The following is a 25,621-nucleotide window of genomic DNA, read 5'->3' as shown; positions in this document are numbered from 1 at the left end:
GAGGACTAGGATATGGGGGGCGGGAGAGAGAGAGAGGCAGGCAATATCAAAGTCTTTGCCTAAATAACAACTTCATGTAAAGCTAGTTTTGCACCTCAGAGAGGATCATTTCTGTCCTCTTCTTTCCTTCCAGCTGCCAGAATTCAAACACTGGCTATTAATGGTTGTGTTTCTGTGGGCTACTTTGGGAGTGCAATTGCTATTTACGTTTCCAGACACTTTTAAAAAAATTATATAATTCTTTTCAGTGGAATTTGGGGGACACACTTTCTTTTGGGTATTTAATCCTCAAAATCAGAGATTGGGCTGTTAAGAAAGAACATTAATTTTATTTATACCATCGTCTAACAACTTTGCTAACATTTTAGCAATAATTTCTAGTCATTTTCAGAATGTATGCCTTACTTCTGACTACTTAAAATTGCATAATAATGGCATTTTTTGAGTCAACAGTTGAAAACTATTATCTGAAAAGGACACTGATGCTTTCCCCAGGTACAGGATGAGAGTGGCCTATAAGGTTATAAAAATAATTATTGACATTTTCAAAATATTGGTGGTCAATGGAAAGAAAGGATAGGGAGAAGTTCTAGAAACCCAAAGAATTCCTTTCCTGAACCTTAGAAAGAATAGTAACTGACTTGAAAGATAAAATGTGTTACAAATGAGAATACATTCATCGCTTCTCTGCCTTTTGGCTAAGATCAAGTGTGTGAGAATACATTCAGCTTCCTTATATTGTTAGATAATTGCTCAAGTTCTAGAATTGCAGTTCTAAATTTTTTTTTTGCTGTGCAACTGAATCTTCCTTCCCTCCATTCTTCTGGAAGAATTTAATGCAAAGCAAATAAAGATGACAACTTGTGGCCGGCGCTGCGGTTCAATAGGCTAGTCCTCCACCTGCGGCACCTGCACACTGGGTTCTAGTCCCAGTCAGGGCACCGGATTCTGTCCAGGTTGCCCCTCTTCAAGGCCAGCTCTCTGCTGTGGCCCGGGAGTGCAGTGGAGGATGGCCCAAGTGCTTGGACCCTGCACCCCATGGGAGACCAGGAGAAGCACCTGGTTCCTGCCTTCGGATCAGCACGGTGTGCCGGCCATTGGAGGGTTTACCAATGGTAAAAGGAAGACCTTTCTCTCTGTCTCTCTCTCACTGTCCACTCTGCCTGTCAAAAAAAAAAAGAAGAAGAAGAAAAGATGACAACTTGCAAAACCTGTATCTGTCAAAAATTTATTTCTCTAATAAAAACCAATTCTTACCTGGCTAAAGATTTCAGAAGATTTTCTCTTCTCAGAGGAAAGAAAAAAAGATATGCATTTAAAACCTGTGATTTTTTACTTTTTGGAGAATGTATTCTAGTAGAATTGGATTGGTTTGAATCCCTAATTTCCAGTCTAGAGAAAAAACAAGGGTCAACTGGAACTGTATCTAGCAGATGTGCTTATTCTCATAATACTTCCCCAGTGCTGTAGGACCCATCAGTAAAACTCTCAGCGCTCCTTCACGTTTGAGCAGCTCTTCACTAATAAAGTCAGTAACAGGAGAGTAATATATGATAAGGGTTTCCCCTTTTACCAAGGAGTGTCACAGACAGGAAGGCACACCAGCTGTGGAGGCACTAGGATCAGATTTTATCTGTCCCAAAGATTACAAATTGGAGCCTAAGCTGAGGGAAATGGAAGGCCCACAATGAAACTTCAGCAGTAGTAACAGGGTGGTAAGAGTTGTTACCTGATCATTCAGAACTTAAAAGAGACAAGCTGGTATTTACTGAGAGAAGACCTGATACTGGCACTTTATTTATTCATTTCCCTTCTATGTCATCCTAGTGGAATGAAATCAATAATCCTTCTACATAGAAGGGGAACAGGAGGCTCAGAAAGCTGACCTAACTTGTCCCAAGCCCAAGGCACAAACAATCCCCAGTGGCTTTTTCAAATTTCAGTTTTAGGAGCAATAACGATACTTCCCACACTACCCTTACTCCTTCTTTCTTATTTTTCTTTTAATTTTTACAATGACATACTTTCAATTTACTTTATAATCCCAAGGTTAACCCCACACTAAAGAATTCAACAAGTAGTAAGCAGAAAAACCACAGCTCTTCAATAGTATAAACAAGAGCTATACACAATAATCAATTTTCAAAAATGTCAGTTTCATTCATAGATTACTTTTTTTGTAATTTGTATATTAGTTACCACAAACCACAGCTTCTTTATCCAGTCATCAGTTGATGGACATCTGGGTTGATTCCATTTCTTAACTGTTGTGGATTGAGCTACTATAAACATAGAAACAAGGGGGTACAGATAACCCTTTCACATGCTGATTTCATTTCCTTTGGATAAATTTCCAGGAGTGCAATGTCTGGGTCATATGGTGTACCTATTTTCAGATTTCTGAGGAATCTCCATATTGTCTTTCTTAATGGTTGTACTAGTTTACATTCCCACCAACAGTGTATTCGAGTACCTTTTCCCCCATATCCTCATCAACATTTGTTATTTTTAATTTGTTGATTATAGCCATTCTCACTGCAGTGAGGTTAAGCCTCACTGTGATTTTTATTTACATTTCCCTGATGCCCAGTGATCCTGAGCATCTTTTCGTGTGTCTATTGGTCATTTGTATTTCATCCTTTGATAAGTACCTGTCCATACCCTTAGTCCATTTCTTAATTGTATTGCTTACTCTGTTGTTGAGTTTCTTGAGCTTCTTCTATATAGTGGATATTAACCCTTTATCAGATGTATAGTTTATGAATATTTTCTCCTATTCTGTTGGTTGCCTCTTTACCTTGTTGAGTGTTTCCTTTGCAGTGCTGATGCTTCGTAGCTTGATGTAATTCCACTTGTCTATTTTTGCCTTTACTGCTTAAGCCTCTGGGGTCCTCTCCAAGAAGTCTTTGCCTATTCCAATGTCTTGCAGTGTTTCCCCTATTATTTCCTCTAGTAATGTGATAGTTTGGGGTCTTAGATTTAGACCCCTGATCCATTGTGAGTTGATTTTTGTATAGGGTATAAGGCAAAGGTCTTGTTCATGCTTCTGCATGGAGAGATCTAATTTTCCCAACAATGTTGAAGAGACTATCCTTTCTCCAGGAAGTGACTACCTTGTCAAAGATCAGTTGGTTGTAGATGCATGGATTAATTTCTGGTGCCTTTAATCTATTCAGTTGGTCCACATGTCTATTCTTGTGCCAATATCATGCAGTTTTGATTATAACTGCCCTGTAGTATGTCTTGAAATCTGGTATTGTGATGCCTCCAGATCTATTTTTACTGCTTAGCATTGCTTTAGCTATTCAGGGTTTTGTGATTCCATATGAATTTTAGGGTCTTTTTCTCAGATCTGAGATGAATATCTTTGGTATTTTGATTAGGATAACAAATTGAATCTGTAAATTGCTTTGGGTAGTATGGACATTAATGATATTAATTCTTCCAATCCATAAAAATGGAAGGTGTGTATGTGTGTGTGTGTGTATGTGTACATGTATGTTTTCTTCTATTTCTTTTCTTATGTTTTGTAATTTCTGTGGTAGAGATTTTTCATATCCTTGGTTAAATTTATCCCAAGTTATTTAAATTTTTTTGTAGCTATTGTCAATGGGATTGTTCTTACAAGTTCTTTCTTGGCATGGCATTGCTTGTGTATACAAAATGCTGTTGATTTTTGTGTGTTGATTATATCCTGCAACCTTTCTATTCTACAAATGTTTGATGTAACTTTGCTTAACCCAGTGACCCACACTGCTGAATGGCAAACTATTCGTCCTTCATGTCAAAGAATAGAAAAGGTCAAACTTGCAGACTCATAAATTACCTTTCAGTCTATGGCACATATGCAAATCTGAAAGAATATAGGTGTTACAGAAAAGCAAAAACAATAACTTTAGAGTCACTCTGTCCTGAGTTTGAATTCTGGCTCAGCCACTTGCTGTCTCTGTGGCACTGGGTGAGTTATTAAACTACTTAAGCTTTTCTTTCTCACCCAAACTTGGGATAATCCTTAACTGTATGAAGTGGGTACCATTATTATCTGAAATAATGCCTATAAAACACAATATGGTTCCTGACATAATTATAAATTTATTGTTAGTTGTAATAAGACACTGCAGTCTCAAAATGTTGCACAAAGTTTGAATTAATGACTTCTTGCATCATAATCCCTGGAGATCTTGTTAAAGATGATTCCTGGGCCTGGCTCCACATCTAATGAATCAGCATACTGGGTAGTGGGGGTGGGAATTTGCTTTTTAACAAGTTGCCTAGGTAGAGTTGAAATCGGGTACTGATTCTATCCATCATCTGTTCACTGCTTTCCTGGTAACCGCATCCCAATTTCCATCTATGGACTATGGACTCACATCTCTCCCCCATAGTTTTGCTTTTGACAGAACATCTGACCTGGTGCTGGACTGATTGATATTTCCCCAGCCACACAAACTGAGGTCGGTCTAGCCTAAGCGAAGCTGAAGCAATGCAATTAGGCTTTTGCTACACTGTTAACAGGTGGATATAAGCACTCTTACTTGCTGGATACAGGCCTGAAAGGATAAAGCCTGACAAGAATGTTGGCAGCCATCTTGTCACCATGAAGTGAGATGGCTTTCTGAGAGTTGAGCCAGGGAAACAGGAAAAATAGAAGGCTCATGCTGCTGGTTCACTTTGAACCCTAGTGTAGTGACACTTAAATGCAAGACTGGTATTGCAATTTTCATTTATTGAGCTAATATATTTTCTTTTGGGTTAGGACCATATTGGGTTATTTTTTTATTTTTTATTTTTATTTTTGGCTTTTGTTCCATGGCACCTCAAACCCTGAAAACTCAGATAATATGTATACGTCCTTTGTCAGATGCACACTAGCTGGGTCTTAATTCCACACCCTTGGCTGCCTCAACATATTGGACTGGACCACACGTGCACCTTCAGGAATCCTCTTGCTGAAGACAGGCTAAGCAGCCTCTTGGATTTATCTCTTCTACGTTAATAACTGAATCCTGGTTCTCAAGAACATAACAACTAGGTCCCAGAATACCCTCTGTAACTTACTTTGATGCTTTTGCTGATACTTGGTTCTGCTAGTCAGATTAAAAAGTCAACTCTCTACAGGGACAAGCCAGGAGAAACAAATAGGCCAAGCAGACTGGGAGAGGGAAATATACTATTTATTTCTCAAGTCCAAGGAAAACATCAAGGCAAGTATGAAATTAAATGCCCTGTGTCATGGTTAACAAGACAATGGGGAGTAGGGATAGTAGAATGTTGTGTAGCACTTGCCTCCTTTAAAGAAAGAAAGAATTAGCTAGGATAGGAGATTAGCCCAGTTCTATTTATAGACACAGGGAGAGAAGAAAAAGAAAAAACTTCATAACCAAATTTGCAAAGCAAAGGAGAAATCCTAGCTGACATGGGCATCTTAGGAGTGTACTGTGCTGTCAGCTCCTCTAAGACGTTCTTGTGCTCAGGAAGCAGGCATCCTTTATCTCCTTCCAGAAGTTACGTCCTCTTACTAATGGTCTCTACTCAACTGTTTTCTTACCTTCCCTTTGTTAACCTGATAGAGACTATGGCTTCTTTTTGGGTGGTGCTCAGCAAGTACTGAACTAACCTCTGAACCCTAAGGAGTAAAAGTAACTCAAGAGCTCATTTGGTTAACAAATTACACTATCATACACTTCTCAGATTCAGCTGAATTGTGGTAAACTCTTCCCACTCTATACATATTCATTCATTTTTCTTGCTTTCTTTTTTTTTTTTTTTTTGACAGGCAGAGTGGACAGTGAGAGAGAGACAGAGAGAAAGGTCTTCCTTTTGCCATTGGTTCACCCTCCAATGGCCACCGCGGTAGTGCGCTGCGGCTGGCGCACTGCGCTGATCCGATGGCAGGAGCCAGGTGCTCCTCTTGGTCTCCCATGGGGTGCAGGGCCCAAGGACTTGGGCCATCCTCCACTGCACTCCCTGGCCACAGCAGAGAGCTGGCCTTGAAGAGGGGCAACCGGGACAGAATCCGGTGCCCCGACCAGGACTAGAACCCGGTGTGCCGGCGCCGCAAGGCGGAGGATTAGCCTAGTGAGCCGCGGCGCCGGCCTCTTTTTCTTTTTTTTTTATCTGACAGAGTTATAGACAGTGAGAGAGAGAGAGAGACAGAGAGAAAGGTCTTCTTTTTCCATTGGTTCACCCCACAATGGCCGCTGTAGCCGGTGCACCACGCTGATCTGAAGCCAGCAGCCAGGTGCTTCCTCCTGGTCTCCCATGGGGTGCAGGGCCCAAGCACTTGGGCCATCCTCCACTGCCTTCCCGGGCCATAGCAGAGAGCTAGACTGGAAGAGGAGCAGTCGGGACTAGAATGGGCGCCCATATGGGATGCCGGTGCTGCAGGCAGAGGATTAACCAAGTGAGCCATGGTGCTGGCCCCCATTCATTTTTTTTTTAACTTTTATTTAGTAAATATAATTTTTCCAAAGTACAGTTTATGGATTACAATGGCTTTTCCTCCCCATAACTTCCCTCCCACCCGCACCCCTCCCATCTCCCGCTCCCTCTCCCATTCCATTCACATCAAGATTCATTTTCAATTATCTTTATATACAGAAGATCGATTCAGTATATATTAAGTAAAGATCTCATCAGTTTGCACCCACACAGAAACACAAAGTGTAAAATACTGTTTCAGTACTAGTTATAGTATTAAATCACAATGTACAGCACATTAAGGACAGAGATCCCACATAAGGAGTAAGTTCACAGTGACTCCTGTTGTTGACTTAACAATTTGACACTCTTGTTTATGGTGTCAGTAATCTCCCTAGGCTCTAGTCATGAGTTGTCAAGCCTATGGAAGCCTTTTGAGTTTGCTGACTTTGATCTTATTCTGACAGGGTCATAGTCAAAGTGGAAGTTCTCTCCTCCCTTCAGAGAAAGGTACCTCCTTCTTTGATGGCCCGTTCTTCCTACTGGGATCTCACCTGCAGAGACCTTTCTTTTAGGTTTTTTTTTTTTTTTTTTTTTTTTTTTTTTTTTTTTTTTTGCCAGAGTGTCTTGGCTTTTTTCGATATCCAGATAGCTTGATAAGGCACAGAGGTCTACGGACAAAATTTTAAGATGGTTTTCCAATTCATTACTATAAGACTGGGGAGGCTGTAACATTTGCCAACATGTGGCCTTCTTCTCCTCAAGATTTGCATGTAGGTAGAAGCAGGCTAAAGTGAACATCCAAGCAGCCAAGACAGGAAAAGAAAGATCAAGAAGGTTAACGTGTCACCTTTGGTAAGCGAAGTGATGGTCCCCTGATTTCCTTTCATACTATGCTAGTATGAAAGTGAAAGTATCTCACGGCTGCCCAGCTCACACTTAGTCCTCTCCACATACACAGAGTATTCAGGGTTCTGCGCTGTTGCTTGTTTCATCACTTTTAAAGCATGGACTATTTTATTTCTTTGTCCCAAGGAAGTAAAGAGAACCAAGCAAACAAGAGAAAGCTATTGCTCTGATGATCAGATCAAGCATCTGTCCCAGGGCGTATTTTCTTGAGTAACAGACTATTAGAAAAAAACTATTGCACAGTAGGGTGACTAGAGATAACCACAATGTACTGTATGATTTTTTAGAAAGCCAGAAGATAGGATTTTGAGTGCTTTTGGCACTAAGAAATGATAGATATTTGAGGAGACAGAGGATTTGAACATTACATAATACGCATGTATCAAAACATCTATTGTCATCAGTTGTTATATAAATGTGTATAATTGTCATTAAAAATTAGAATAAAAACAAAATCACCAATTTTGGGTGAAAAAAGTAGATGCAATGTCACTGAACAAACAGAAAAATTGGGCGGGGGAAGCAGCAGTTAATAACCTAGGATTTAGGATCAGAAATAATTCTGAGTTCCTCTCCTAATACTTAATAGCTGTATGACTGCAGACAATATATTTACTTAGTTTGGGTATTGATAACATAGTATAAAATAAGACTTCCTACTTCAGAGTTGTTCTGAACATTAAATGAGATGACACACAGGGTCTGCAGCATAGAATCAGGCCTGTAGTAAGCCCTAGATTAATGCTGGTGCTGTGGTTTGAACAAGTTCCCCAACAGCTCGTGTGCTGGAAGCTTAATCCTCTAGCTTACATGTTAATAGTATTTAGAGGTGGGAACTTTGGGAGGTAATTATGATTAGATGAAATTATGAGATTATCCCACTTTCTCTAGTATCTCAATATAAAGTGATAGAGTAAGAAAGATGAGACTAAACAAAACAAGAGTTTGTTTTGTTGGCGAGATGTTGATGAAATCGGTAATCCCTGTTGGCCAATATCTGGTTCTTGTCTCAGGCCTAGTCCCTGAGAGACTATACTTCCCAGTGCTTTGCAGTTACACAGGGCCATGTGATGACTTCCAAGCAATAGAATATAGTGTCGAGTATATGCTACAGGCAGATAGTATCAGTCTTTATGTCCTTTTTCATTTTGAAAGAAGACCACACATTCTAGAGAGTATAGTACAAACCTGAATGAGCAGCTGCCCTCAGCATGGTACCCTGTGTGTCCTTAGGGAGTAGGCCTCCATGCTGACAAAACAAGCACAATACAGTCAGGAAAACGTAAGCTTTGGTTGTGTTAAGCTCATGAGGTTTCAGCTTGATTTTTTTATTGTAGAATAGCAACGTTTTCCCCTAATAACAAGGGATACCGAGGGGCAAGAAGATGGCCTTGGCTCTGGATTTAGGGGAAAGAAATTAAAAGCAAGGAAGCAGCTAGCAGCAAACTCCCCTGTTTCCCTTTGGTCCTCCTGTCTTCCTTTCTCGTTTTCCCACACACATAAAATGCACCCATTCTGTCAATTTCCAGTTCCACATTCACACATATGCCAACTTGATGCAGTGAAAATAACTGGAGAAAATATGTAAAGTACACAGCTTAGTCTTATGCATAATTTAAATTTTTAAAAACATGTATATATTCAAAATGCATTCATGAGGAGAGACATTAGCATGAAAAGCAGAGAAGTTGGTTTTCAGTTTTCCTTGTTGACTGTGTTAAGCATGCTCTTGGTGGCACGTGTCTACCTCCTTTTTGAGAGTCCAAGGGACATTTGGCACCCTGCTAAATCAGGCAAACACGTAGATGGTTATGCTCTTGGGGTGTCACAAAGTGCTTTCCTCAGAGGGACATGGTAACTTTTGTCTCTCAAAGATTTTTCTAGTAACATTATAGTGAATGTCTATGATGGGAAAGGGAAAGATTAAAGGCGGAGAACCACATTAGGTAAGAAGTAGTGAAGTCCTTAACTAGAACGGTTAGCAAGGTGGAAGGAAGGGAGCGGCTGTGGCAGAGGCGTTAGGAGGCAGACATTAACTTGGAGCTGAAGAGTGGAGAAGAGAGGAGTCTAGGAATATTTTAGACTGAGGTCAGCCAATTTTTCCCTACAGTGTGCTAGGTAGGAAATGTTTTAGATTTGCTGGGTCACACAGTATCTATTGTAGGTGTGGGGAACATCCAGCTTGTGGGCCAAGTAAGGCCTGCAGAATTATTTGGTCTGGCTCTGCCAAGGCAGTCACAGGTGGCACTCACAATTTAGTATATCTATAGCAGGTTCACTTTTAAGCTTATCATTTTGTATGGCCCACAAATGATGTCATAAATATCCAAATGACCCTTGGCAGAAAAAAAGGTTCCTTGCCACTGCTATAGCATGAACTTTTTATACATATATCAATTTTTAAAAATATAAAAGCCTTTCTTAGTCTGAGGCATGGACATTGACCACAGGCCATAGGTTGCCAAATTATGTTGCATAATAAGGTATCACAAAGGGGAATATTTTGAGTTAGATAAGGGAAGGAGAAAAAGTCCAGCCTACAAAGGAAACTGAAAAATATTGACCAATATGACTAATTTGTTCACTGTTATATCACAAAATAGAAAAGCTCTTTTACTGTAAGATTGACATTTTGACACATTGATCTTTACTGTACAATGTTTTTATAATAACAATTTCTTTGTTTTAGAAATAAATCCTCAATTTATTTCTCTTGCTGTTTTTATTCCAAATCCTACTTACCCAACACATACTTTGTGTTGCACTTGTCAGTTTTGGGCTGTAATGTCTGTAATACTTGGTATTAAGGATACGGCATCTTGGCCAGCGCCGCGGCTCACTAGGCTAATCCTCTGCCTGTGGCACTAGCACCCCGGGTTCTTGTCCCGCTTGGGACGCCTGATTCTGTCCCAGTTTCTCCTCTTCCACTCCAGCTCTCTGCTGTGGTCCAGGAAGGCAGTGGAGGATGGCCCAAGTGCTTGGGTCCCTGCACCCCATGGGAGACCAGGAGGAAGCACCCGGCTCCTGGCTTTGGATTAGTACAGCACCGGCCCTGGCGGCCATTAGGGGAGTGAGCCAACAGAAAAGGAAGACCTTTCTCTGTCTCTCTCTCTCACTGTCTATAACTCTGTCTTTTCTGCCTGTCCAAAAAAAAAAAAAAAAAAAAAAAAAAGGATACTGCATCTTATAGCAAAGTGCCTGGGATTGAATCCCACCTTTGCTTCTGATCCAGTTTCCTGCTAACACACATAGTGGGCAGTAGATGATAGCCCAAATACCCGAGTTTCTGCCACACATGTGGGAGACTTGGACTGAGTTCTGAGCTCCTGGCTTCTTCCTGGCCCACCCCAGCTATTGTGGGCATTTGAGGAGTAAACTCATGGATGGAAGATGTCCAGCTTACCCTCTGCCACTCTTTCAAAAAATAAATGAACTTTAGAGTTTATTATTATAAGAAGATACATAACCTGTTACATTAGTAAGAGCTACTTTTTGTCTTAATGAATAACATATGCTTAATATATATTACCTGGGTCAATGATCAATGATGGATAAAATGCTCATTGAAAAGTAAATTCCCATTCGTTTAGGAAATGTCAAAAGGCTTATCATTCTCAATTTTGTGCACAGTATGAATTCATTCTTTGTTGCAAATAATGAAATAAGTGATGTGGGGTAAGTTTATAAGGAAAATAGGTTTATTTAGCTCGGAGTTCTGGAGTTTCAATTGAGGGCATGGCACTGACATCAGCTTGGTTGTGTCAAGGATTTCATGGTCAATGGCACCCTAATGGCAGCAGTATGCATAGAAGTGAGAGATCACATCACGAGATGGGAAGCTAAAGAGCAATTGAGTCAGGCTCACTCTTGTAACTATTCACCCTCATGGGAATCTCCTTTATCCCTTCTGAAGACAGGACACTTAACCAAAGGATCTCCCACTAGACTATACCTCCTAACATTGCAACACTGAGAACCAGGCTTCCATTTCTGAAAACTTTTGGAGATACAGTTAAATCTTAACCAAACCATAGTAGGCATATATAATGCATTTTGTAGGAATTTTTTTAGTAATATTTGTGTGTAGTTACTATTTAGGCTTTTGTATTTAGATTAAAAATATGAAGGCTAAGAAATATTTTATAATTTCACAGTGGAAAATTGTTTTTTGTTTTTAATTATTATGTATCAAAATGCATTCACATAATTAAGTCCTGAATATCTGAGGGTAGATTAGCCTGCTCATGGATGGAGGTGGTTAAGGTGCTGCGTAAATTTTGAATTGGATCATTTCCCTTACCCAGAAAGGTAATCAAGATGTGGATTATCAACAACAGTAGTTGGAGGACAGGGTGCCAGGTCTGCAGCCATGCAACCTGGTGTACTCTATCCAAAGTTTGGTTCCTCAGTTACTGCACCTTGGAGAGACATCTTGCAGCTCCAATCTCATAATTACCTAATGACTTAGCCTCACTGGGAAATGAAATGCCCAGATTCCAGTGACGATTTATCCAGTGTTTGATTGATCTGCAAAGTGGCTAATCTACCTTGAGTTCATGAACAGCTTGCTGTGGTTTTATTTGAACTGTGTATGGTTTTGGATTATCTGTAACCTACATGGTTTCTACTCACCCTCTCAAGTCATCTCTGACAAACAAGTATTGACTGTTATGCTTTCCCCTCATAGCATTTATTTATTTATTTTTTTGACAGGCAGAGTGGACAGTGAGAGAGAGAGACAGAGAGAAAGGTCTTCCTTTTCCATTGGTTCACCCCGCAATGGCCGCTGTGGCCAGTGCACTGTGGCAGGCGCACTGCGCTGATCTGAAGCCAGGAGCCAGGTGCTTCTCCTGGTCTCCCATGGGGTGCAGGGCCCAAGGACTTGGGCCATCCTCCACTGCACTCCTGGGCCACAGCAGAGAGCTGGACTGCATGAGGAGCAACCGGGACAGAATCCAGCTCCCCAACCGGGACTAGAACCCGGGGTGCCGGTGCTGCAGGCAAAGGATTAGCCTATTGAGACACGGCGCCGGCCTCCCCTCATAGCATTCTAACAAATCCTGTTTTATCTCTGAATGTTCACTCCATTTTTGAGATCATTTGTTACATCTCTATTTATTTTCAATATGATACTTGATTAACAATGTCAGTTGCCAACTCACAACCTTGCTTTTTGATATTCAACTTTAAAAAAAAAAAAAACCTGTGCTGAAATTGATGTTTGAATTTAGGGAATGGCTTCTAAATGCTCTGAACTATCTGAATATTAGTATGCCAATCAGCATATCAATTCTTTGTCAAAAATATATTAATGGCATCACTCATGTCTTATAACCTCTTAATGGATTCTTTAGTTCTAAGATATAATAAGCTTTTAAAAAATATGTATAACTTGAGGGGGAAAATACCAAAAAAAGAAATGCATTACTATGAATTGAAGCCCACAGAGTGCTTTATCCTTTCAATAACAAGAGAAATTAACAGAATGTGTTGATGAGAAGTAGATATCAGGATGATGTTGGAAAAAGGGACACTTTAGGAATGTGAGACAGAGGGTGAGTGAATAGAGGAAGAAAAAAGGTGAAACAACCAGCAGTCTAGCTCACTTCATCGCAAGCTCTTAACAAGTCTCTCCTCTTAGCACTTTGTGTAATGGAATTGGGAAGAACAGTGACCTTTGTAGGAAGGCTGGAGGCAGAGCACACAGTCATACAAAGTCCTAGAATGTTTCTGAATTAAAGCTGTTGGAGTACATCGAGGTCCAGCTAGGTCCTAAGTACTTCTTTGAGTCACATTTTAAGTCTCCTTCCTAGATTTCTGGCAGAAGTTTTGGGTAAACCCTGGGGAACACCTCGCCCTAGTTAGAGATCACTGTTATCAGTTTGCTTGTGTCGTGTTGCATCTGGTATCTGGCTGCTAAATTAGATTGCTCAGTGGCCCTGGTTTACCTTTGGAGTACCTCTAGCTTCCTTATTCATCCCTAAACATTTTGTTTTCCAACTTAAACCCTTTAGTTTCAGTGTTTGAACAATATAATGAATTCAAGTGACCAAGTCAGTATAGATAATAAATGCAACCCCCTTCCACCTTCTCCTATTCCTTTAACCCTTTTTCCAGTGCCCTGCACTGATGGGTTTCATCTTGGATGCCCATAGCTCCAGGGGTGCTGTTCTGGGAGGTTTGGGGAGCTCAACACAACAGATGGTTCTAGGGATTCCTCCTCACCCTCAGGTCTCTGGTAGTTAATAAAAGTGTTAGAATACTCCACTTCTCTGCCTCCCAAGCATATCTGTCTCCTTGTAGTTGATCAAGTTCACATGAGTGTTTCTGGTCATTAGCTCAGGAGTAGAATTAGTAAAGATGATCTCTTCCAGGCCAAAGCATTGAGTTACTAGTGCAAGGTTCTCTAGAATGCTTTTTGTCCCTTTGCTCTGGTGACCAGCAATGCTTGAGAGAGTACCTACTTTGTTAGCAGAATCCCAGGGTAAAATGTTGTGGGGAAGAGCCCCAACTGACATGCAAAGGGTATTAAGTAGAAGTGAGTGATAACCTATCATTTGATAGCAGCCAGTATGTTCTTGGGATACATTTTCCTATAGAATAGCTAGTCTATATCTTGATTGATATAGTGTCTAAAATTACCCCCTATCAGTTGACATGAAAATATAGCCTTATTTAGGGCAGAGACTTGATCTGTGTTGTGCTGTTCATTTACATATACTCAATGCCTGCTCAGTACCCAGTGTAAAGGCAGTTCTCACCCATTAAATATTTGTTATTCTAAAAATAATGGGAGCTCTCTCCTCTGTTTTAGACAATAAGGAGCAAAATAAGTGTGGCTATTTATGCACATGATATACAACCTTATTAGCTAAGTAGATCATAGGCTTTTGTTCCCAATATGACTTAATGACTGCATATACATTGGAGGGCTGGCATATAAAATGATTTTTAGTTATGTCAGCTCCTTCAGAAAATGTCACCTGGGGAGCTTCATGAGTTGAATGGCTCCAAATTTGCCCAATACTAGGTATAAATTATTGAGAGGGCTAATTGACACAACTCAGAGGACAAGAGGAAGAGCCAGAGTATGCTTTGACAGTTGCATTAAATAAGCCAAGCTGATTAAGTTTTCACTCTATTTGTAGCTGTTCATCTTGAAGCAACGTAATTATAACTTGGTTGAGTTTTAGGAGAGATTTTAGATATGAATAATTAAGGGCATTTAAAAAAAAAAACAAAAAACCTTGCTTTATGAGTTTTAAGCAAAAACAGTTTCAATTAGTTTGTCACCTGAAATTTACTTGATCAGAATACTTCCTAAAACACCTGCAAATAGGAAGACTTTATATGATAGACATTCTACTGTGTGATTAGAGTCACAATATACTAAAGGCAATTGCAGTCCTGCATAACATAACAGTTTTGTCAACAGCAGCAAGCATATATGAGACAGTGATCCTACATTATTTTCCTTAGTGATACTGTAGCTGTTTTAGTTTTTATATGAATATGCTATGATGCTCGCACAACAATGAAATTGCCTAATGATGCATTCCTCATAATGTTCTCCATGTTAGGTGAGGTGACACATGATTTACATTGCAACTATAAACATCTTCTGGCAAGAGCTGTGGTGGGAATTTTGTGGCAGGGTAGTGACCAAAGAGAAGCTAGATATATGCAAGACCATTTCTCAGGAGCCCACTCAGACTGTAGGGGCTAAACCTTATAGATTACCCAATTATGACATACAAAGTGCATGACAAATGGGCTCTATCCAGGCCATCTAGGATGGATAAGGGCAGCACCAGTATGTAAGGGTGATAATCAATGCTAAGATAGGTGGAAGGCAGTGTTGGGGTGCTATATAGTGTTTCACTTTGCATCTAAACAGCAATCATCTAACACTACATAAACAGCCCTCTGTTACAGAAAATAAAAAAGGAAGCCAAGAGGGATTGTGGAGACCTTGGATCCCATAAAGCAATTTGGGTTTTCAGAGTGGAATCCATGTTCAAGTGGAGCACTAAGCAAAAAGCCCCTGACAGTGACAGTCAGAAAATGGAATAAAAAGGCATAGACAGACAACATGAATGAGAAATTTACATTTTTAAAAATAATCATTTACTTTCTCCATAATGTAAAGCCAAGAATGGCAGGAGATAGAGATTCCTTTCATGATATCTTCTATAATCACTTAACACTGTGAAGTTATAAAGCCTCAAAATTATCTCATGCTTTTAAAAATATTTTTATTTTATGTGAGAGGCAGAGAGAGGCCAAAGCCAGGAGACTGGAGCTCAATCCATTTCTCTCATGTGGTTGGCAGGAACTTGAGCCATTGTCTCGCTTTCTAAGGTACACATTAATGGAAAGCTAGAATGATAGTGGAGCTGGGACTGTAACACAGTCACTACAATATGGGATGCAAGCATCCCAAGTAGTGTCTTAATAGGTATACCAAATGCCTACCTCTCAAGGTTTGAGAGGATTGGAAATGCAGAATGATAGAAACAAAGGGAGTAACACATACACACAGAGAATTTACACAACAGCCAGAGTTCAGTTAGGCTGAACCTATCTGGGTGTCCCATGTCAGTGGCAGGAACAGAAGTATTTGGGATGCTATCTGTTGCCTTCCCAGGTGCCTTAGCAGAGAGCTTGATCAGAAGCTCAGATTAACAGGAACTTGAATTGGTGCTCTGATTTGGGATGTGGGAATCTCAAGTGGTGGCTTAACCAGTTGTGCCACAACACCACTCCAAGTCAAGTTTTTTACTGAAATATTTTCAGACTCCTTGCTTTAAAAATCTGGCCAAGTTTTTCAAAAATTGGCAAAAGCAAAGATTTTAGATATTGTATGTATTTGACAATAGAATCATGTATTACAAATATATAAAATATTTAAAATGAAATTATCACAACCCCTTTTACTTCATAACTGATAATAACTAGAAGGAAAATGTATTTAATTGAGACATAATTTATGAACAAAGTATTATTTTAATTTTTAAAACCAGACATGGCAGATATGTAAGCAACTAGTTTTTCAGACCTTCAAAATAATGAATAAAAGAAGTGCACTTTAAGATTTAGCAGAGGTGACAAAATATTTAGTTGGATTCATTGATGTCTTTTCATTCTCATTTTGGGCAATATCACCACTTATGAATTTCACTCTGTGATATTATAACTGGATTACACAGGATAAAATTTTGAGGATGATTGGAGGCTCAGACTGCCAGGAGTTTGAATCTTGGCTCTGTCTGTGAGACCCAATTAACTCACTAACTGTGACACTTAGCCTGGACTTCTACATCTCTAAAATTGATCATAATAATTTCTGCCTCATAAGGTGAATCTGGCCATTAAATGGAGTTACAAATGCAAAGTTCCTTGACTTCATTAAATGATCTGTAAATTGTAGGCACTCATTACTTTCATATCTACAAATGTTGGCATCAGATATATGTGTATATCTGCCTTTTAGCAAAGTCCATTCAGTTGTGCAAAGCAGCACTTAATGTCTTCACTTCTAAATTGACTTTGTCTCTGAAGTCTCTAACTGATTTGAATTCATGTTTCCTGAGTCTAGCCGTCATTAATACCTCCCAATTTTACTTAAAGTTAAAAAAAAAATTGAAAGGCAGAGAGACAAAATGAGATTTCTTTTCAGCTGGTTCATTTCTCAAATGCTTGCAATAGTGAGGGTTATACTAGGCTGAAGCCAGGATCCCAGAACACATTCCAGGTCTCCTATATGGGTGGTAGGAGCCCAGGTACTTGAATTGTCACCTGCTGTCTCTCAGGAGCTGGGACATGAACCCAGGCACTCCAACACGGGCTAAAACATGTCTTAACTGCTACACCAAATACCTGGTCCCGGCCGGCGCCGTGGCTCCACAGGCTAATCCTCCGCCTTGCGGCGCCGGCACACCGGGTTCTAGTCCCGGTCGGGGCACCGATCCTGTCCCGGTTGCCCCTCTTCCAGGCCAGCTCTCTGCTGTGGCCAGGGAGTGCAGTGGAGGATAGCGCAAGTGCTTGGGCTCTGCACCCCATGGGAGACCAGGAGAAGCACCTGGCTCCTGCCATCGGAACAGCGCGGTGCGCCGGCCGCAGCGCGCTACCGCGGCGGCCATTGGAGGGTGAACCAACGGCAAAAGGAAGACCTTTCTCTCTGTCTCTCTCTCTCACTGTCCACTCTGCCTGTCCAAAAAAAAAAAAAAAATACCTGATCCCAGTTTTATGTTTTATGTGTCCACTTTTGCTTTAGGTTAGACCCTACACCCTTTGTCAGTCCCTAAAGTCACTCACCTGCATTTTTCTATTAGCTTACTTTGTCTCTTATCCTTAATTCCAGCACTTAATTCCCTATTTCCCTCTCATACTCTTTGTATGCATCCTCATAAGACAGCCAGAATGATCCATCCAAAACACAACCCCATTGAATCATTCACATACCAACTCCCAGTGGCGACCTCTCATTTTCAGAAGTGTCTGAGCTTATAGCACACCTTTGTGACTTTGAGTCTCTTGTGGTGAATTATTTCTGGTTACTCTCACTTGGGGAATTTATACTTTTACTCTGTTATTCTTTATTCCTTCAGGAATCTGTTTATACCCTACGTTAGTCTGAATATCATAGTTTACCCAAATAGGTTCTGTACTTACCTCTTATTTGTCACTTCTCTATGACAAAGAAATCACCCTAGGATTGTCTCCTCCACTAATCTATGGGTTTCTCAATTGTTTGATAGTGACTTGAAGACCTTTGTACCTTAAGAGGTTGGTTCATAGCTTATTCTTAATGTTTTATGAAACTGTTGAAATTCAATGAGTTTTTCCCAATATTGCTTTTTTCTGATCTATATCTAGGAAATATTCTCTGACATTTATAGTTTCCATTCTTCTTGAAATATTATAGCTCCATTTCCCATTCTGGATTTATTTTTCCAATTTTGGATTGCAGGGATACAAAAAGCATACAATGATCCCATAATGTACATAGTTTTGAAACACTAGTCAAATCTGTAGAAGAGAATCAAACTTAGAATTGAGCATCTCAGGGGATCTAGATTTGCTTGGCAAAAAGCAAAACAGAACATACAAACCCATTGCAGGTAGGCAAGAGAGGAAGATGTGGTTCTCTTCCAAGACTAGAGCATATCAAATAACCTCTAGAGTTACGCTGTCCAATATGGCAGCTACTAGATATATGCAGGTTTTGACCTCTTGAAAGGCAACTTGCAGGGCTGGCTCTGTGGTGTAGTAGGTTAAGCCTCTGCCTGTGGCACCGACATCCCATATGGGCACTGGTTCATGTCTTGGCTGCTCCGTTTCTGATCTAGCTCTCTGCTCATGGCCTGGGAAAGCAGTAGAACATGGCTCAAGTGCTCGGGCCACTGCACCAGAGTGGGAGACCTGGAGGAGGCTACTGCTTCCTGACTTCAGATCAGCCCAGCTCCAGCTTGTTGCAGCCATTTGGGACGTGAACCAGTGGATGGAAGACCTCTCTGTAATTCTGCCTCTCAAATAAAAATTAAAAAAAAAAATGTGGTCTATGGTATGGCTATCTGAATAAAAAAAAAAATAAAAGTGCAACTTGCAAACTTGCAACAAAATGTGATGTACTCCAACTGTAAAGCACATCATTTTTCAAGGACTTCCTACAAACACAGAGAATATAAAATCTTATTTAGAATGTGTTAAATCTTATTATTTGTTGAAATAATATTTTGGGTTGATCGAGTTTAAAATACATGATTAAGATTAACGTTACCTATTTTTACTTAATGTGGCTGCTGCAATGTTTAAAATTACATAGATGAATTACTTATATTGTATAAGAGAACTTGAAACAGGGAACATGTATCTTCAGGTAGAATCTCTGAGATTTTTTGGGAACTATAGTAGTATATCCAGTTTGGACAGTATCACTGAAGAACCATGCTGATACTCAGGAGATCCTAGGTCTAGCTATGAACAAAAAACACCACGGAAGTCAATCTAAATAGGTGTTCCTAGGAAGGTTTACTTCTAACTTTCACTACTGGAGAGACCTGGGATTCAACTGAATAAGTCATGTGTTCCCCATGGTTGAGTCACTTCCAATGGGGCATGAACAACGGTTGGACACCTACTAAATGTCTGTTGAGCCAGTGTGTGGCTAATTGGCCATGTGCCCGGATTATTATAGCCTTCTTTGGGTCAGTAACAGTCCTGATTCTTGGGTGAATAACTGCTCACCTCTCTGAGGTGAATTAACTCTTTCAGGGCACTAGGGCATCATTTAGCACATCAGGGGGAAAAAAGTAATTTATTCAATGGCCCCTTACAGACACCCTGGAGTGGAGAGAGGAAGCTCAGGAATTGGAAGTGCATGTAGCAATGCTGCAAAGCCAATTAGGGTAATAAGACATGGGCTATGGAAGCATGCTTTGTTCAGTTGAGATGTAGATACAGTTTTTTATTTTATTTATTTTTAACTTTTATTTAATAAATATAAATTTTCAAAGTACAACCTTTGGATTATAGTGGCTTTTTCCCCTCATAACCTCCCTCCCACCCACAACCATCCCATTGCCCACTCCCTCTCCCATCCCATTTACATCAAGATTCATTTTCAATTATCTTTATATACAGAAGATCAATTTATTATATACTAAGTAAAGATCAACAGTTTGCACCCACACAGAAACACAAAGTATAAAGTACTATTTGAGTACTAGTTATACCATTAATTCACATAGTACAACACATTAACGACAGAGCTCCTACAGTTTTTATGTAGAGGATATCATTTCCTTAGTGGGAATTTGGCTAAGAATACAACTTTTCTGGAAAGAACTTTGGAAGGGAAGAATAGAGTACGGCTAAGATCTCAGTTTGAAGACAGTTTGAAAATAAAATTTCTAAAGTGCACAAGCATATCAAGTGATGAGTCATCTTACATTTTTTCCTCTTTATCTTGACTACTATATTCAAGTTTTGAATACTAACCTGGGAATCAGGAAATTTTGCTGCAAGGCACAGGTGCTAATGCTACTGACCTTGTGACTTCCAGCAGGTGACTTTCTCTGCTCCCTCAACTTCCCCATTCATTAGATGATTTCAGGAATTATGTTGGGCTGGAGAGGTTTAGACGGGATTAGGTGAAAGAACTATGAATGGCTACTCCTTCCCAGACTAAAGCCAACAGAGAGGGAGATATACAAAACAGGGAATGGGAATCCAAGGAAACAGCTGAACACTTTGACATTAGCTGGGCTCATGTCTCCAAATCCAAGGAACACTCTGGTCAACTGGGTTGCAGCATATAACCCAAATTTCTCTGTGTCTGAAATCCTAAAGCGAGATTTTACCATACTTTGGTAGGCTGCAGGAAGGACAGAAAATGAGAGTGCAAGTGATTGCTTTTGCCTCAAGAAAACAGGCTCTGGGTCAGCTGCTTTCTAGAGCTACAAGAGGAATTCAGTGGAGGATAGCCCCATTTCCACAGTCCTCACTGATGAGTATGGCCTCATTAAACTCCGCACACCTAACCGCCCCTCCCCTCCATCCTCTTCTTTAGGAGGTACCAGAAAGGTCTGGGGCACTACCTCAAGGAAGTAAGAAGTGTAGAGTTTACCCTCTGCACCTCTTCTACTCCTGCCAATTTTTTATTGCATTCTTCATGGAAGTCTGAGATCTTTAGCACTGACTTGAGTTAACTGATTCAGCAGGATTCTACTTTGCATTTTTGAGAACAAAAGTTTCCTGTTGATTGCTTGCTTTGCCTACCTAGACATTGTTTGAGATCTTTAGAGAAAGCTTATTATAAACCCCATTTTGATAATTCAAATTAATAGCTCCTTTGATAATCAAGCAATAATGATATTAATCACCATCAGTCATGGAGTGCTCACTGTGTGTCAGGTGCTGTTCTAAGTGCTGGGAGGTATCAATGCATTTACTACTTTCAACTAGCTGAGGAAGATTTAAATTGTAATTGACATTCCTATTTCACTGATACAAAAACTGAGGCACAGAGAGGTGTGGCAACTTATGCCAGGTGTCATGGGTAACGGGTGGGCAGAGATAGGATTTAAACACAAGATCACTGCACTCAGCCACCAGGTTATATTGCAATTCTACGTCTTTCTCTTTGACTATATATTTCAATCATCTAATAGTTTCCATTTATATAAAACTGGTTAGAAAGTTTATAATAATTTAATTCACACAAAATGGTTCTAGTTGTATGGAAACTACTTATGCAGAAGTGAACAGTGATTATTAAAGTGTTCTGATTAAGAACACATGAACACATTTATGTTTGTTGTTGCTAATGTTTTAATTACATAATAAAATTTCCAGTTACACGGTAGTAATTATAAAACATCTGAAAGTTTCATTATATTATATTTTATGCAAAAGTGTAATATAATCATGGAGCTCTAAAGGACATTTGGTGCCTCTGCTCTCATCGCCTTTTTATTTAGACATGTAGAGTGTAATACACAAATCAAAATTAAGCATAGTTTATATAATCACTGACCTATGCTATCATCTTACTGTTCACTAAGTTGCAAAGTTCAGCAACTTGTAATCGACATTACTGTTATTGTACTAGTGAGTTAATATGATTTGTGAAAATCACCCCTGAAGTGACTAGCAGAGGGAAGACACACTTCAGGGACTAGCCTTTGTAAAGGACTTTCATTGATTATGCCTCCTGAGGGAGAAATTCTGAAGCCCTTCCATCAGTCAGTGGCAGCTTGGCACACAAAAGGGCAGCAGTTTGAGTCCCAAGTGTTCTAAATAATGCAGCAGGTAACTACCTCATCAGGGCTTTAAAATCCCTGAATGCGTATTGGAATTTTTCTTTACAAACACCTACCTAATAAAAACCTTCTATTTTTGTCGCAATTAAATGCAAGGAGCCTGCATTTGCTTCTGAAATTAGAACCTCAATCCCCCAGCTCTTTTCTCCCACATAGTTTTACAAACACTGGAGCAATATTTCTATCTTCTCTGTGTTGAAAGAATATCTTAAAGAGGAGTAGAAATGCAAGGCTGATCATTTTTTCCCTAGTGACTTTGGAAAAATATCTGTAACTTCCTTTCCCCTATGTGCATAGAGTACATGCTATTTTGTCATCAAGGTCAAATATGCATTTTAGGCATAGTAGTAAGTAACCTGACACAAGCAAAAGGCTCACTATCTTTCTTGTTTTCTGTATATTGCTTTTTGTCACTCCTGGGTCTTTGTTTTTATTTTACTTTATGTTGTCCTGTTTTACTTGAGAAAAATCTCTTTAAAATCTTTCTTCCAATTTTCTCCCCATCTTCTCTTATTTCTGTAATTCATTGCTCCAGAGGAATAGTATGAAGTTTGGGAGGTGCTGAGAAGAGGGGTGGGTGGGGAGGGCTGTCCTAGCTGGACAGAAAAATTGTTGCCACCTTGCAGAAGCAGGGGGCTTTACCTTCTCTTCACTGCAGAAATCCTCAACTACCAAAAGCAACCCTGGCTACAAAACAGGCTCACAGGGACCACACTACCCAGTCTTGCCTTCCTGAAGACATTGTAAAAATGCAACAATGCATGTGATGTTCCCAGCACATAGTAGGTACAAAAAATGCTTGTTGGGTCATCATATATATGCAGTTCTGAGGCACAAAAATGCGATTTTATTTCCTGGACCTGGATAGGGACTGATTTCTCTTCTGTGCTCCATTTCTGCGCCCACATTTCCCTAATGGTATTTAGGGAATCACTGAACGTAACCAATTTTACATCAGTAGTAAGTTAGTAATTACAGATTGTACTGCTGAGGTGTAGGATGGAACATAAACTTGCATATGGCTAATATGCACAATAGAAGCAAAAGCTTGTCTTCCTTCACATTACCATGCTTTCCCTCGTATAGCCTTCAGGCACTCGTCTGCAGTATGTACTGCATCTGATCCGAATTCCGGCTCCTGTCAACCCTGGCTTCATTAGGTTTTCATCTCAGCCTGAGATAGACTGAGCCTGCTTATTGGAATAAGAATCATGAGGTCAGTTCATCCCATGCTGCCTCACCTATCAGTCATTTTTCTTACCCACCCAAACCAAAACTTTGCTTACTGCTATCTTCCCCTCCTCCTGACTGCATTCCTTGCCCTTATCCCACTGGCTTCACAGACTTGCCCATGGCACCCTTATGTGAAAATATCTCTCACTCCAACTTTTTGACAGAAGTCTGCTCCTATCTCTTGGTCTGATCCTTCCTGGAGGCCATTCCCGCCTCACCTCCAGGTAGAAGCTTTTCATCTGAAACTCCACACGGCTGAGATCTTGGAGTACAAAGAGCCTTTGCTCAACTATTTGCAGAGCTCCTTCTATATGTCAGGCACTAAACTAAGCAACTTATGCAGATGCTATCACTTCTTCCTTTTATCATCCCTTATAATTTATATATAAAACATTAATTTATTGCTTATGGTATGCAAGACATTACTTTAGGTACTTGCTTTCATATGAATTTCTCTAGAAGTCAATCCCAAAACTGAGTTTGAGTACAAATAGTTTATTTGGGAGATGACTCCCAAGAAATGCAAGTGGAGGATGGGTAAGTGATCTGGGCAAATAAGCAGTTAATAGAGTATGCCCCGTGGACAAGTCGCCACTGTGGGGAAGATCTGGGTAAAGCTGGAAACATTTGGGAACCAATGTAGAAAGCCATCTTCAGAGTTTTTCCACTGAGGGATTAAGGGAACTATGATACTTGTGTAATAACTCCCATTAGTGTTGGTTCAGGGGCAAGAAGGCGAACTGAGTAGAGCAGATGGAAATGAGGACAGTGCTGAGATCTGGAATCAGAGGCCATTCATTTGTAATAACTCCAAGCTCTTCACTTCTGTGTGGGCTCTCCACTGCCCTCCATGCCTGTATCATCTTTTTTTTTTTTTTTTTTTTTTTGACAGGTAAAGTGGACAGTGAGAGAGAGAGACAGAGAGAAAGGTCTTCCTTTGTCGTTGGTTCACCCTCCAATGGCTGGTGTACTGTGCTGATCCGAAGGCAGGAGCCAGGTGCTTATCCTAGTCTCCCATGGGGTGCAGGGCCCAAGCACTTGGGCCATCCTCCACTGCACTCCCGGGCCATAGCAGAGAGCTGGCCTGGAAGAGAGGCAACCGAGACAGAATCCGATGCCCCGACCGGGACTAGAACCTGATGTGCCGGCGCCGCAAGGCGGAGGATTAGCCTACTGAGCCTCGGTGCCAGCCTTCTTCCTTAAACATGTCTGCATCCAAACTTGCTGGGCTTCCTTCATTCCTCTTAGTGGTAGCTGTGCCTCTTCCTTCCCGGGCATCTTCATCACTTGCTCAGAATCCGAGTCAGACCCATTTTCTTCTTTGGTTCATTTTTCAGTCTGCTGTGTTTTAATTTCACTTGCACTTTCACCCTTACCATATGACCTTGCTCAAGCTGCTCTTTCCTTATTGTCAACACCCCTTGTTCCTGCCCAGCTCCCCTCTTTTCTTGCTTGCTCCTCACAGGTCTCACTTTTCCTCCTCTCTCTCTCTATCCAATGTTATCAGTTCTTCTTCACCCCATCTTCTTGAAATGCCTCTTCCTTATTCCGAAGGGCTTTCTTCCACCTTCATATTAATTTACTTTTATGGGATCCTGGGTTGTGGCACAGCAGGGAAAGCTGCCACCTGCATTGCCGGCATTTCATTTCGGTGTCAATTCGTGTTCTGGCTGTTCCACTTCAGATCCAGCTCCCTGCTAATGGCCTGGGAAAAGAGTAGAAGACAGCCCAAGTGCTTGGGCCCCTGAACACACATGGGAGACTCAGAAGCAGCTCCTGGCTCCTAGCTTCAGCCTAGCCCTCTTTTTTCCCACCATTGCTGCCATCTGGGGAGTGAACCAATGAATAGAAGCTCTCTTTCTCTCCTTCTCTCTGACATTAAAATAAGTGAATCTTAATTTGCTTCTATGAAGTTATTGACCATCTTCATTTATAGACTTTCTTGAAATGATTTCTTCTTTAAAGTATCCTCCCACCCCTTTTTAAAGGATTTTTTTGAGAGGCAGAGTTACAGAGAGAAGGAGAGTTCAGAGAGAGGTCTTCTATCTGCTGGCCCCAACGTATTCTTCCTTTTCTGCTTTTCTTGTGTTTCTAAGGTCAGCTGAGTGGATTTGCATTTCTTCAACAGAACTTAAGTATTTTCTGCTAGTATTCCCTCCTTGAGCTGATTCTCTTCCCTCCTTGTTTTCACTAAATATTGTCCACATCCATCAACTCAATAATTGCTTTATTCT

At 40.4% G+C, this 25,621-nt stretch overlaps 1 non-coding gene across 1 annotated transcript; it reads left to right on the top strand.

The window, feature by feature from the left end:
- The first annotated feature begins 678 nt into the window (after window positions 1-678).
- LOC133768846 (U2 spliceosomal RNA) lies at window positions 679-863 on the top strand. The gene has a single exon (XR_009867082.1). It is a non-coding gene; the product is annotated as a U2 spliceosomal RNA (small nuclear RNA).
- Window positions 864-25,621: the final 24,758 nt, after the last annotated feature.

Source organism: Lepus europaeus, chromosome 1, assembly GCF_033115175.1.
Source record: "Lepus europaeus isolate LE1 chromosome 1, mLepTim1.pri, whole genome shotgun sequence".
NCBI lineage: Eukaryota > Metazoa > Chordata > Mammalia > Lagomorpha > Leporidae > Lepus > Lepus europaeus.
Note: the sequence above shows the minus strand (reverse complement) of the source record. Positions and strands in the feature narration are given on the sequence as shown.